At 46.8% G+C, this 15,116-nt stretch overlaps 1 protein-coding gene across 1 annotated transcript in view; it reads right to left on the reverse strand.

The window, feature by feature from the left end:
* Positions 1–15,116, reverse strand: part of Kdm7a (lysine demethylase 7A) — a 101,829-nt gene that overhangs the window by 80,264 nt on the left and 6,449 nt on the right. The window lies entirely within an intron of this gene.

Consider the following 15,116-nt stretch of genomic DNA (forward strand, 5'->3'; position numbering starts at 1 on the left):
GCCCGGACAACTAGATTTCTCTTACTTCATAGTACACCTCTCCCTGTTCTGGAACTTCATGAGCTTCTACTGATCCCTCCATGGTTCCTGAAGGAGTGGGGGCACAATGGGTGGGAGAGAGCTTTGCTAGACACACTTCCCTGTGTTCACATGGGTGGGCACTCAGTGTATACACGCAGGAGGACTTTGTCTTTCCCCCTCCATTCCTCCTTGTGTTGCTATGTGAACAGAACTGCCCCTATGGCTTGTCTTTCTCACCCTGACAGGCCCTCATCCTTCTTAGAGACTATACCTCTTGTCTTAACATTAATTTTAAAAAAATTTTATCTTATGTGCATTAGTGTTATGCTTGCATGTATGTATACGTGAGGATGTCAAATCTCCTGGAACAGGGGTTACAGACAGTTGTGATTGGCCATGTAGGTGTTGGAAATTGAACCCATACCCTCTGGAAGAGCAGTCAGTGCTCTTAACCTCTGGGCCATCTCTCTAGCCCAAAGTTTTTGCTTGTTTGCCTGCTTGCTTTGCTTAGTTTTAGTACTAGGAAAGAACCTTTTTTATTTAACAAGAAAGTAAATATAAGCTGGGCAGTGGTGGAACATGCCTTTAATCTTAGCACCCGGGGAATGAAGAGGCAGTCAGATTTCTGATTTCCAGGCCAGCCTAGTCTACAGAGTGAGCTCCAGGACAGTTAGGGATACACAGAAAAATTCTGTCTCAAAAAAAAAAAAAAAAAAAAAGTTTTTTTTTTTTTTTTTAGTAAGATGATGTCCAGGCCCATGTCTAAAACTAGTTTCAATAGCTCTAGCCAATGTTTTACTTAAACAATGTCAGAACAAACTGCCACTCAAGAGCTACTACATATCCTAGAGCTATTGTTAAGGACTTTTCCTTTAAATTCTTATCTAGAAAAGATCTGACATGATTGAAAGATACAACAAAAACAAAACTTCCCTAAGATCCAAGATTTGAAATTAAAGAAAAAAAAACCCCTCCAGATCTCAACATGAAATGATCCAAAATAGGCAATATAATTTTCACGTCTTTTGGAAAAGTACTGAGTCATATTGCCCACCCACATTTTGCAGAAATAACAGAAATTCAATGATTCCAGCAAGACACACTCTGTCATTGTCTGAAGCAAACACTTGAGTCATCCCGGAAAATTAGGAGCAAAGTCTCTTCAGCGACAAAGTTTAGATCCCATGTCCCGAGGACAATTTTGCAATGAGCTCCTAAAAGGAGTTGAAAGCCCAAACGTATGTTTTTCTTGTACCACAGATACCTCAGAGCCAGATAGTGTCCTCTTTCACGAGGACAACAACTGTCATGTGTTGGACAGACTATGGTGAATGGGCTGTGTCATTCATTCAAGCAAAGCACAGCTAAAAGTCTGACCGGCAGCGATTAGGACTCCATCAACAGCCCTCAGGGAGCAGGCCCAATAGCCCAGGACAAAGGATGGGAAAGGCTCCTACAGGCCCAGCAACCCGCAGGACAGATGGGGGCCACACCTCCTTGCTCTGGCAGCTCCCCTCCTCCTGCTGCCGGGCCTCCTTTCTATTCCCCCACAGCAGCAGCATAGCCCTCCTCTTTGATTGTTCTTCTCTCTGCCCTCCTGATCCCAGGAGCTCCTTTCTTTCTTCCTGCAGGCTGCTCGGAGGGGGCGGGGGGGGGGGGGGACTGTACATCATTGCTTAGCTGTTTCTGGTGGCAGAAACAGCTCCCTTCATGGTCGTCCTATGGAGAAGGAATTCTGAAGAAGCCATCCCCGAGCCGGTCAGCACGAAAGGAGCAGACCTGGCCCTCTCTTTTCTTCTGTGAGGAACCCTGGGACCTCCGCTTTTCCCCCTCTCCTTTGCTCTCCAACCCCGGTGTTGTAATTTGCCTCATCTGGATGACTCCCAGAATGTTGCCAATTGCCTCCTGGCTACTGAACGAGGCTCGCTCTCAGTGGCCCCAGACAGCAGTGACACCCATTCTCTTAGAATACTTGGTTGACCGGCATAGTACACCCTCATTGTCTCTGCATTTATCACAGCCCGTCGGCCAGGCCTTTTCTCTTCATCCCCTTCAGCTGATGTCTTTGCTGACTCCTCCCCAGACAGGAACCTCTTTGACCTGCCAATTAGCTGGCCTAAGCATGTGTGTCTACCTATAGAAAATGCTCACCCCCACCCCACCCCTCATCTCTCTGTCGCTTAAAGTCTCTTAAAGGAAAACTCAAACGCCAGCTCCTCCATAAAACCCTAATGAATTCTTCAACAGGGAGCTCTAATGGTGACTTTCCGGTGTTTCTCATCTTACCTGACCAACTGGATTGTCCTTGGCCCTCCTGGATAGAGACCTCTAATTAATTTTGCTATCCCTACGTAATCTTTTCAGGTAAGCTTCTGCCTCTGAGCTATATCTCCAGCCCCAGGCACATAATCGTTCAGATCTGATCCTGTGCTTGTCATTTAATCTGGGTCATCTTTGTATGTCTTTAATGTCTGTATCTATCAAGTTCTTTCTTTCCTGCACTTTTGAGCATATGAAGTGTATTTACTATAAAAATTTACTTTATTAATTCTGGGTCTGATTCTACTGATTTTTTTTCTCCTCAATATGGGTCATAATTTCGTGTGTGTGTGTGTGTGTGTGTGTGTGTGTGTGTGTGTGTGTGTGTGTGTTTCTTTGCCCGGTAATCATTTTTGTTAGGAGGCTAGACACTGGCTTTTACCTTGCTGACTGTTAGGACTCACTGTTTCTTTTATTATTTTTATACTTTGTTCTGAGATGCAGTTAAGTTACTTAAAAGTAGTTTGAAATCCTTTGAGGCTTGTTTTTATGCTTTGTTTATTATTTTTCTTTTAAAAAAACTGTTATTGTGTGTGTGTGTGTGTGTGTGTGTTTTACCTGCATGTTTGTCTGTGCACTATGTTCATGTCTTGTGCCTGCAGTGCCCAGAAAAGGGTGGTAGGCCCCCAGAAACTGGAGTTACAGACAGTTATGAGCTGCCATGCGGGTGCTAGGAATCTAAACTCTAGAAGAGCAGTGCTCATGACCTCTGAGCCATTCTTCCAGCCCCTGACTTTTTGTTTAGCAGGTTCAGAATAGCTTTATTTACTACAGAGGTACCACAGCCCCTGCCCTGACATAATGCCATTTTAAGGCCCCTACTTAGTGGCCACACTTCCTCTCAGGCAGGCAAAAGCAAAAACTGAACCAGTTCCAGTTCCCAGTTCTGGGGCTGGTTCTTCCTCTTTTGCAATGATTTTCACCAGACTTTGGATGTTTCCAGGACTTTCACAGGAAGAGTCAAGGGAAGCCCTCTACAGATGCCGTGATCTTCAGAACACGTACACAGGTGCACACACGCAAGCACACACAACCTCATTCCTACACGCATGAGGCTTTCCTCTCACCATTATTCAACTCCAGTGTTCCAGCCCAGATTCCAGCATGTCTCAAATCCCCAAATTCTGGAGGCAGAGGCAGGCAGATCTCTGTGAGTTCGAGGACAGTCTAGTCTAGAAAGCGAGTCCCAGGACAGCCATGACTGTTACACAAAGAAACCCTGTCTCGAAAAACCAAGTATGTGGGGGAGGGGGGCAGAGGGGTGGACAGCTGGAGAGATGGCTCAGTGGTTAAGAGCACTGATTGCTCCTTCAGAGGATGCGGGTTTGATTCCCAGCACCCACAGGGCAGCTCGCAACTGTCTATGACTCCAGTTCCAGGGGACCCGACACCCTCACAGACATACATGCAGACAAAGAACCAATGCACATGAAATTAGAGGGAAAAAAAAACCCGAAGGGGAAAAATGTTTTATAATGGAAAGAAAATCCGGCCACTGGCTAGAAACAGAAATGTATCTTTTGTGATGTTATGAACGGGTGCTCTAGCTCATTCTGTGCAGTAATACCAGGATGGGATGGTGAGACAGCTCAGCAGGTGAACACTAGCAGCACAAGCCTGAAAGTCTTGCTCAGGTCCCAGAACCCACAATGGAAGCAGGAAAGGAACACCTTCACATGTATGGCATGGTACACGTATGCCCACACACATACACACATACAGACAGAGATTAATGGGTAAATTTAAATTTAGAGATAAATTTTCATTTTTCCAGTTTTAAAATTAATATACTTGTTACAGAAAATAGCTACAGAGAGTTTATACAGCCCTCAACAATCTGCTGTGCAATATTCCTCTCTTTATGAAAACATGCATAGAAATACATTTATTATTATTATTATTATTACTTCCTGAATGTGGGCTGAAGTTGTTTAAGTTTTTGGTTTTTTTCATATTTTATTTCTTTTTATTTATTGGCTTGTTTGTATTTTGAGACAGGATCTCACCTTGTAGCCCTGGCTGTCCTGGAACTCACTATGCCAACCAGGTTGGCTTCCAACTCAATGGAGATTCCCCAGCCTTGTTTTGTTTTCTGAGATAGAGCTGAACTCACTATGTAGCCAAGAATAAGCTTGAACTTCTGATCTTCCTGTCACTTCCCCAAAATTCTCAGATTCCAGGCAAACACTACCATACACAGTTTACGCTACCATACACAATTTACGCTGTGCTGGGAATCAAACCCAAGGCTTTCTGCATGCGAGGCAAACACTACCAACTGAGCTACCTCCCCAGCCCATGTCTGTTCTTTGATTAGCATATAACAAATGGGTTTTAGTTTGACGTTTCCATGGCTGTTTTGTTATTGCTGAGCCTCCTCAATCCCCTTCTACTCCCAGCAATCCCTTTTCCACTTTGATGCCACACGTATGAAGTGTATGAATGATTTTCCTGCATCCGTGTGCGCTATATGTGTGACCAATGCCATGGAGGTCAGAGGATGCAGCCATATCCCTTCAGTCCCATAAAACTGGGGTTGTGAGGCACCGTGTTGGTGTTAGGACCCAAGCCAACAGCAAGCGCTCTTCACCACTGAGCCATCTCTCCTGTCCCCTCGGTCACATTAAACAGACACTTGTAGTGAATCACATTTAACTGGTGCGGCTGAGTTAGGAACCACACAAGAATTCTCAGAGAATTCCCTTTTCTCTTATGTGGGAAACCAGAGCCACTTAGAAGGTAGAGGGAGCAATTCACACCTGGTCTTTGAGAAGTTCCTTAAGGAGTTTGGACAGCCAAAGCCTGGGGTGTAAGTTCAAACCTGACTGGTTTCTGAGGAGTGTGCTGTCCTGAGTTGGTAGACTGTAAGGCCTCTGGGAATTCCCAGAGTAAGATGACTGGCAGGCTAGATGATGCTGGAGAAGGAACCTGGTCACACCCCACTGACTCTAGCAGGAGAAGGGGATGGTCTGAGGGGTTGTCCGAGCCGACCTCCCTGATGCCCTGTCATACCCACCATGGTGGGGACGGAGGCATTGACAGATCTCCTCAGCCTCACTAGCAAAATACCGAGTGCTCCTTCCTCGCTCTGTGCCCACTCACCTGAATGTATGAATACCGTGAGAGGATAATTACTAACTAGTAATAGAAGATTTCTGAGAGGCCAGATCTTTTTCTGGAAAGTTCATGCCTCCATGATGAATTTGCCTTAGCAAAACATTTTGGGAGTGCTGCTCACATGGGGACCTGAAAAAAAATGTGGCGGCTGCCTGTGTAGTAGAAGTGGGAGGGAATGGAAGAAAGTTCAAGAGTTAACTGAGCAGTAATAGAGGAAACTGACTTGTGACAAAAAGCAATGATTTTCTGAAAAGTATAGTAAAGAGAGAAAGGGAAGGAAAGAGAGAGAGAGAGGGAAGGGCAGAGGGCAAGCCGACTGGAGGGGAAGGAATGAATGAGAGGACACCATAACCTTCTGCACTAAGCACCAACGGCCCTAGGGCTGGAAGGACACAGCCAAGTGGCTCAAATCAAACAGGTTCAGTCAAAGAATGGAGAAAACCTTAAACTGATAAAGCAGGCCTTCATTCTTACTGACGGAGCAAAGCCTATTGCTTCCTGCATGCATTCTCAGTCATGGAGAGCAGCCAGGATGCTCCAGTGCACAGGCTTGGTGGCTTCAAGACTAGAGTTTGCATCCCAACCCTGACAACTGACTTCAGTCTGACCTTGAACTGGCAAGGTTGGAGCAGCTCTACATCCTAAGACTGGGGGCGTAGCTCGGTTGGTGGTATGCTTGCCTTCTATTCCCAAAGCCCTCAAGTTTGATTCCCCAGGGCCACGTCAACCAGACGTGGTAGCACACACCTGTAATCTCAATACTTGGCAGGTAGAGGCAAGAGAATCAGAAATTCGAGCTCACCCTTGGCTACATCGTGAGTTTCAGGCTATCATGGGCTAAAATGAAGACACTCTGGTTGGAGTTGGAGTCCACGTGCCTAGCGTGTGCCAGGCCCTGGGTTCCATCCTGGCAACGCTCTCTCTCCACACACACTGATGATATGGTGATTGTACTGACTGGGCACAAGCTATAGCGCTATCAGAGGAAGAAGCCAGAGCTGAGGAAATGCCTCCTTGAGATCCAGCTGGAAGGCATTTTCTCCATTTAGTGATCAATGGGGGAGGGTGTTGCCCATGGTGGGTGATGCCGTCCTGGGCTGGCAGTCCTAGGGTCTGTAAGAAGGTGGGCTGAGCTAAGCCAGGGGAAGCAATCCGGTAAGCAGCTCCCCTTCATGGCCTCTGCATCAGCTCCTCCCGCCGGGATCCTGTCCTGTTTGAGTTCCTGTCCTGACTTCCTTCAGTGATGAACAGCAATGCTGAAGTGTAAGACAAATAAACCCTTCCCTCCCCAGCTTGCTCTTTGGTCATGGTGTTCCATTGCAGCAATAAAAACCCTAACTAAGAAATGATGATGAAGCAATTATTTTTGGGGGGGGGGGGAGAGAACATAAAGACTCAATTTTTTTTAAAAAAAAAAAGGAATGTATTTCATGGGACATGTAGTAAATGCCTTTATTTAGCATTATTAGGTATTGAACTCAGGACCTAGCTGCGTGCAGACAAGTGCTTTTTATTTTGAGACAGTCTCACGACGTTGCCTAAACTCATAATTCTCCTGAGCTCCCAAGTGGCTCAGATTACTGGCCTGTGCCACCAGCCCCAGCCCTAAAATATCGGTTAGCAACTAAAGCAGTGGCTCTCAGCCTTCTAACGCCGTGGCCCTTTAATACAGTTCCCCATGTTATGGTGACCTCAACCGTAGTATTATTTTCATTGCCACTTTATACCTGTCATCTTGCCACTGTTATGAATCACAAACCTGTGGTTTTCTATATGGTCTTAGATGACCCTTATGAAAGGTCTTTCGACCCCCCAAAGGGGTCTTGACCACGTAGTCAAGACCTAAACCTTAACCTAAAGTCACTTTTGTGTTTGGACACCCTGAAAGGTACTACGTAGAACATTTTACCTGGTAAATGTAAAAATACAGCTTTGCTAGCATCTTTATGCACCTGTCTGTCATCTGACTGCACAGATTTCCTTCCGGTTGTGAACGGAGCTGCAAGGTGCTGAGAATCTTAAGTGTCATATTTTGCCTGTGGTCCTTCTTTCGTTTCTGTTGCTATGATAAAACACCATGATGAAAAGCAATCTTGGGGAGAAAAGGTTGCCTTTAGCTTATAATTCCAGGTTATACTCACCATTGTGGGGAAACCAAGGCAGTAGGGACTTAAAACAGCTAATTATATCACAACTGCAGTAAAAAGCAGAGAGAGAGGAATGCACGTATGCTTTCTACTCCGCTCACTTTTCAACTCTCACACAGCCCAGAACCCCCCAAAAAAACAGGGAATGGTGCCGCCCACAGTGGACTGGGTCTTCCCAGATCAATTAATGTCATCAGGACACTCTCCCAATAGACACGCCCACAGGCCAACCTGATCTAGACAGTCTCTCACTGAGACGCTCTTCCCAGGTGATACTAGGACGTAGCAGGTCGACTGTTAAAACTATGGGCCTGTAAGATGGCTCAGTGGGTACAGGTGTTTTTCACCAAGTCTGACACTTGAGTTCGAGCCTAGGGCTTAGACGGTGGAGGGAGAGAACTAATTCCCATAGGTTATCCTTTGGCTCTCATTTGTGAGCCTTGGCACACACTTACTAAACACACACACAAAAAAAAAACACACACACACACACACGCACACGCACACACACACGCACACACACACGCACACATGCGCGCAAGACAGAGAGAGATTGGAACTGGAGAGATGGTCCATCAGTTAAAGACCCCATGTACTGCTCTTCTAAAGGACCCCAGCTGGGTACCCAGCCCCCATGTGGAGCTGCTAATAGCCACCCACAACTCCAACACCACTGACCTCTCTGGACACCTGCACTCATGTGCACCTACCCATACACAGACGTTCAGAAACACACGTAATTACAAATAATAAACTAAATCTTTTAAAAGAGACGACGACTCAGACAAAATAAGAGCTGGGAGATGAAGTCAGTCTCACAGCATAACAGCAAGGGTCATTGTGCCCTTCCTCTGAGGTGTCCTCGTTGTACAAGTAGATACAGAAAGTTCTGGTTTCTAAGGGGAAAAAAGCCGAGAATTGGATGAACCCAGATTCACAGAGAACGTTCTTTTCTTCTTGTCTAATCAGTCTTGTTTTGTGTGCTGTCACTAGGACAAATCTCTCCTTTTTTGCTTCATTTTTATCACTCTGAAGGAGTTTAAAAGAATGAAGTTTTGTCCCAATTAAAATTAACTGCCAAAAAAAAAAAAAATGAACTGCCCTATCTTTCTCCTGCTAGATTATTTCTGAAACAAAACGTATCACTTTCTTCTTCGCTCAACAAGCATTTGTGAAGGACCTCCAGTATGTCAGGCATTTGGGGGACACAAGGACACATAGTCCTGTCCTTGAGGGGGTTTTACAGAGAGGCGGTTGGTCCAGGTAAAGAGGCTTACGCCTGGAATTCTAGTACTTGGAAGACTGAAGCAGAGGGTTAGTGAATTCAAAGCCAGCAGAGACTATATAGCAAGTTCCAGGCAACCCTAGGCTGGAAGGGAATATATATATATTATATATATATTTAATATATATAATATATATATATAATAAATATATATTATATATATATATATGTGGGGTAGGAAGAACAAGAGAAGGAGGGCAGCCGAGGAAATGGCTCCGTGGGTAAAGTGCTTGCCATGCAAGCATGAGGACCCAAATGTGGATTCTCAGCAACCAGACCAAAGCTGGGCACGACTGTGCACATTGCTAGCCCTAGTGCTAGGACAGAGAAAGGAAGGGGGTGAGAGCTTCCTGGGCAGCCAGTCTCACTGAAATGGTGAGCTTCGCATTCAGTGAGAGACTTTCTCTCAAAGAGTGAAGTGGAGAACAGCAGAGGGAGACTTCAGACATTGACCTCTGTCCTGCACCTATACACGCACACGTGACCACGCCCATATGTATGCTTTTATACACACACACACACACACCCCACAGAGAGAGAGAGAGAGGAGAGAGAGAGAGAGAGAGAGAGAGAGAGAGAGAGAGAGAGAGAGAGAGAGAGGAGGAGGAGGAGGAGGAGGAGGAGGAGGAGGAGGAGGAGGACGAGGAGGAGAGGGAGGAGGGATAAGCAGGTGGTGACAGCAGAAAGAGGTATAGGCGTGGTACCCAGCTGTAGAGAGGAGGGTGCTGGGGTACAGTGCCCATCCATGGAGAGGAAGCTAATTCTTCCCAATAGCAGTGGGTCAGGAACATCTGGGGTCATCCCTCAGTCACGTTTTCTGCACAGACCATCATTTTTTTCACATTCTGTAAGACTTGGAGCCTCTAAGATGGCTTAGATGGTAATAGCGCTGGCTGCTCTCCCAGAGGACCCGGGGTTCAATTCTCAGCAGCCACATGGCAGCTCACAACTGTCTGTAACTCCAGTTCCAGGAGATCTGACACTCTCACACAGACATACACACTGGCAAAACACCAATGCACATAAAATAATAATAAAGTATTTAAAATCAGAAGCCACTACTTACAAAAACCTCACCAAATCATGGTGGGAATATTTTCACAATCTTGAGATTATATCCCCATGTTATCTGATAAGAACCATGAATGGGCCGGGCAGTGGTGGCGCACGCCTTTAATCCCAGCACTCGGGAGGCAGAGGCAGGCGGATCTCTGTGAGTTCAAGGCCAGCCTGGTCTACAAGAGCTAGTTCCAGGACAGGCTCTAAAAAAGCTGCAGAGAAACCCTGTCTCGAAAAACCATAAAAAAAAAAAAAGAAAAAGAAAAAGAACCATGAATGGAAGCCCTTGGCCAGCCCTCCAGAAAGCCACTCCGCACCTGCTGAAGGTCTGCATGTTGCCTGGGCAGCTAAAATGGTGTGATTTTATTTCTGTTTCTGCCTTTCTTCCTTCTTTACTTCCTTCCTTCCTTTCTTTCTTTCTTCCTTCCTTTTTTGGTGTGTGTGTGTGTGTGTGTGTGTGTGTGTGTGTGTGTGTACGTGTGTGTACGTATTCACACAGGTACAAACTGGGATTGCACATATACAGGCATGTGTTTGTATAGGCCAGAAGTCAACCTTGGGTATCATGGCTCAGGACACCAGTCATCTTAATTTTTGAGATAAGGTTCCCTCAGTGGCTTGGAACTCACCAAGTGGCTTGGCGACGAACTGGCTGGTGAGTCCCTTCCAGCTCTGCAATTACAAGTGACAACATATCACCACACCTAGATCGTAACATGTTGTGGTGATCTGAATAATAATGGCCCCATAATCTCATATATTTGAATGCTTAGTCACCAGAGAGAGGTACTGTGTGAGAGGATTAGAAGGATCAGGTGGTGTGGTCTTACTGGAGAAGTGTGTTGTGTCGCTGGGGTGGAGGTCTTTGAGGTTTCAAGAGCCCAGGCCAGGTTCCATCTCTATTTTTTTCCACTGTCTGCAGATGAGGATGTAGAACATGCTGCTTCTCCAGCACCATGTCCGCCTGCATGCCGCCAGGTGTCTCTTCACAGCAAGAGAACACTGACTAAGACACCTATTCTGGAGCCCAAGCCCAGGCCCTTAAGCTCAATATACATTTATTATACAGTGATCATGTTGCCAACTGAGCTGTCTCCCCAGCTTGTGTGATTTGATTTTTATTTTACTGTTATTATTGTTAGTGTGCATGTGTGAGGGGGATGTACACACTTGCCATGGTGGAGGTCAGAGGACAATTTTGTGGACTTGGCACTCCTTCCATCTTTGTGGGGTTCCAGGCATTGAAATCAGGTTGTCAGGCTTGCTCTCACCTGCCGAGACATCTTACTGGTCCTTGGGGTTCTGGGGGTGTGGGTGGATCTTTTGTTTGTTTTTTGAGACAAGTGCTTACTATGCAGTTCTGGCTGTCTTGGAACACATCTCAGTAGACCAGGGCGGCTTTGAACTCACAGAGCTCTGCTTCCCGCATGCTACCACATCCCATACGACCTCTTCTTGAGGATGACATCACTCACATGGCTTTTTAGGGGCTGACAAAAGATTAAGACAAAGAGCTTAGTTCCAATAAAGCAGGCTCTGTCGCAGAAAGGGTGTTGATCAGAGGCTGAGGCTACATGTGGACTCAGGGTTACAGAGCAGGAAGTTGGTGAAGAGAGAGAGGGGACAAGAAAGCAGGCCCAGGGCTGGAGAGATGGCTCAGAGGTTAAGAGCATTGCCTGCTCTTCCAAAGGTCCTGAGTTCAATTCCCAGCAACCACATGGTGGCTCACAACCATCTGTAATGGGGTCTGGTGCCCTCTTCTGGCCTGCAGGCATACACACAGACAGAATATTGTGTACAGAATAAATAAATTAAAAAAAAAAAAAAAAAAAGCAGGCCCCTCGCTGTCAGGGCTCATCACCCTCCTTGAACTCCTGAAGCACTGATAATTTACTACATCTTGTCCCCAGGTTTAGGGACAACAGACTCTGACTGAGACAGAGACTGGCTATCTGGAAATGTCCCTTGCTGTCCTGTGGGAGGAGCCTCAGTTGGCCTTGGGGTATTCAAAACTGTAAAGGCCCTTCAAAATTGTTCCAAGTGGGAGGGGGGAAAAGGGCCTGTACCCATCTCCTGACCAATCATGGGATTTCCTGGAGAAAAGAGATGACCTGGATCAAGGGCACAATTCCTGGAAGATTCAACTAAGAGCCGTCGCCCACCAAAGCTCCTAACATCTAGGGAGCCCACCGCCCAGAAGACCCCACCAGACAATTATGATTACATACTAAAGGATCAACCACTGTCTGTTCTTCTCATGTTTCATGTTAGCAAATAAAACCATTGAGGCAGAGATTTGAATTTCCAACCTCTCAGAGGCCCCCCTTTGAAAGTTCGGGGTAGCCAGGCAGCCAACAAGGAGGGTGTGGCGGCACGTACCTGTCATCTGAGCACATGAGAAACTGAGGCAGGAGTCACAAGTTCAAGGCTAGTCTGGGTGAGTTCAAGAACAGCCTGTGCTTCATATCATCAGACTTGGTGTCAAGCACCTTTATGCCCCGAGTTACCTTGCTGGCCCCTTCCATTGATTGCTGGAAATTCAAATTTAGTTGGGCGTCTTGAATTCTGGATGCTACTTCTTTGGGGGGAAAAAGGCACCCCTTACTAAACTGTCTTAAATAAACACATTCTTTCCTACTGGTGAGCTGCCAGCGTCACAAGCAGAGATGGAGAAAAAGGCTCCCTGCCCTGGGAGCCCTCCTCTTTCTGCGGTGTGGCAGCTGAGAGCGAGTGTCTCTTAAACCCCAACTCCCTACTGACCCAGAAACTTCATCGCCACGGCTGTGGGGGTGATGTGACAGACATGCAAATCCCGTCACACACACCCTCTCCACCAGCCCCACACAACGAAAACTTCTGGTGGGGGACAGTTTCTAGTCTTGCAAGCTCTCCAAGACCCTAGGCTCGCAGGTTTGAACAACATGACTTTGGAAATGGGGTGAGCTGGTGGGCAGTGGGAGGATAGCTCCAGAGTCACCAAAGGCGAGACACAGGCACAGAAGGAACGACTGTCAGAGGCCAGAGTGATCCTCAGAGACACACCCTGGTGGAGGGATGGGGAAAGAAGCCAGAGGGGCTCTCTTGGCCAGCGCTTGATACCCTAAGATGAGGTGTGAGGATGTACATTGAGAGGGCCATTGACATCCCTCCAGACTCTGGCTGTCCTCTCCTTATTTTAGTTGAAGGAAGGTGCGGCCCCTTGCATTCTGGGAAAAACAACCTACCCATGTGTGCAAAGGAGACGTGAACCAGTCTGGGGCTTGGAAAAGTAGGGCCTGTGAGGGCAGGCCTGGGGCATGGGGAAGGCCTGGAGCATGGGGAAGGCCTGGAGCATGGCTGGGTGGATGAGGAATGGGGATGGGGTAAGGACCTGGGAATGTCAAGGGGCTGGCTAGACAATGTAGAAGGAACGGCAGGCTACCTCCCGCCACCCGGCTAGCTTTACCCAAAATAATTACATGGAAACTGTATTCTTTTAAATACTGCCTGGCCCCTGGCCCGTTATCTGTAGCTTCTTATTGGTTGATTCTCATATCTTGCTTTAACACATATTTAGTAATCTGTGTAGCACCACGAAGTGGTCACTTACCAAGAGAGATCTTAACCTGCGTCCATCTCGGAGAGGAGAAGCATGGCGACTCACTATGGCGACTGCCTGGAGCATCTGCCTCACTGCCTTCTACCCAGCATTCTGTTCTGTCTACTCCGCCTACCTAATTTTCTGTCCTATTGGGCCAAGCAGTTTCTTTATTAATTAACCAATGAAAATCCTCCATCAAGACAAGAACCTGGAGGACTGAAGACCCAAGAGGAGGGGTGCTAGGGAGATGGGGCTGAGAGAATGAGAGTCTGGGGGGGGGGGGCTGAGGGCCTGGGGGGACATAGGCATGGGCAGGGTGAGGGGCTATGAGTAATGCCAACCACAGGCTGCAGATAGCTCCGGACAAAGATGGAGGTGGCTCCCCAGGTACAAGACAATCTTTCAATTCTTCACTTGCTCATACAAATGAAACCCGCAATTCCTGCTGGAAAATTCTAGAGCCTACTTATAGGAGGGCAGATAGGCTGGTATGAACATAAACAAATGGCCCCAATGGGTATGACTGACGTGTTTTGGGGGCTCCATGAGCTGCTTGCCTGCTGCGAAGGAACATACTATGGAGACTGAGGGAGAACTCGCCATGAAGATGACAGAAATATGGAGCAAAAAGCAGGAAGGAGGAAAGGGCACGAGGAAACAAGAGGACAGGGTATATAAGGCTCTAGGAGCTGAAGGTGGAGGCAGGGTGGACAGAGAGACAACAGACTTCCTGAGAGCGGAGAGCTCAGCAGCTGAGCCAGGTGTGGCCTCAAGGTATCTAGCACAGCAGATTCAATCAGCTGACAGATAAAGCCAGTCAAATTAATTTCAAATTCAGCTAAACAGTGAGTAGCAGTTAGTTTAACATGTCCCAAACATTGCAGGATAGGGCTAGGGATCTGCATTGTTAGGGTGCTTGCCAAGTAGTGCAAGACTTTATTCTGAAGTGTTATCCACTGATTATTTGAATTTGTAAACATTTTATGTTTATCTTTTTTCTTTCCTTCCTTCCTTCCTTCCTTCCTTCCTTCCTTCTTTCTTTCTTTCTTTCTTTCTTTCTTTCTATTGGTTTTTCAAGACAGGGTTTCTCAGTGTAGCCTTGGCTGTCCTGGAACTCACTCTGTAGACCAGGCTGGCCTCGAACTCACAAAGATTTGCCTGCCTCTGCCTCCCAAGTGCTGGGATTAAAGGCATGGGCCACCACCACCCAGCAAACTACATTTTTCAAATCAGGCAACATCTCCCCTGCAATCAGTCCATCTATAGTTTCCCATTCCATCATCAGTGTCTCCTTATGAAGTAGGTTTCTAACCACCATCTCCCCATGTTGCCCATTGCTACACAAGTACTGAATATCTTTCTACAGTCTGCCCCTAACCCAGGATAGGAGCCAAAGTCTAACTCTACCATCCCTAGCCATGGGACCTTCAGCAAGTCACTGAGGATCTCTGACAGACACCTGGGTTCTTTTTTTTTTTTTTATGGTTTTTCGAGACAGGGTTTCACTGTAGTTTTAGAGCCTGTCCTGGAACTAGCTCTTGTAGACCAGGCTGGCCTCGAACTCACAGAGATCTGCCTGCCTCTGCCT

This window comes from Arvicola amphibius, chromosome 2 (genome assembly GCF_903992535.2).
Source record: "Arvicola amphibius chromosome 2, mArvAmp1.2, whole genome shotgun sequence".
NCBI classification, from domain to species: domain Eukaryota; kingdom Metazoa; phylum Chordata; class Mammalia; order Rodentia; family Cricetidae; genus Arvicola; species Arvicola amphibius.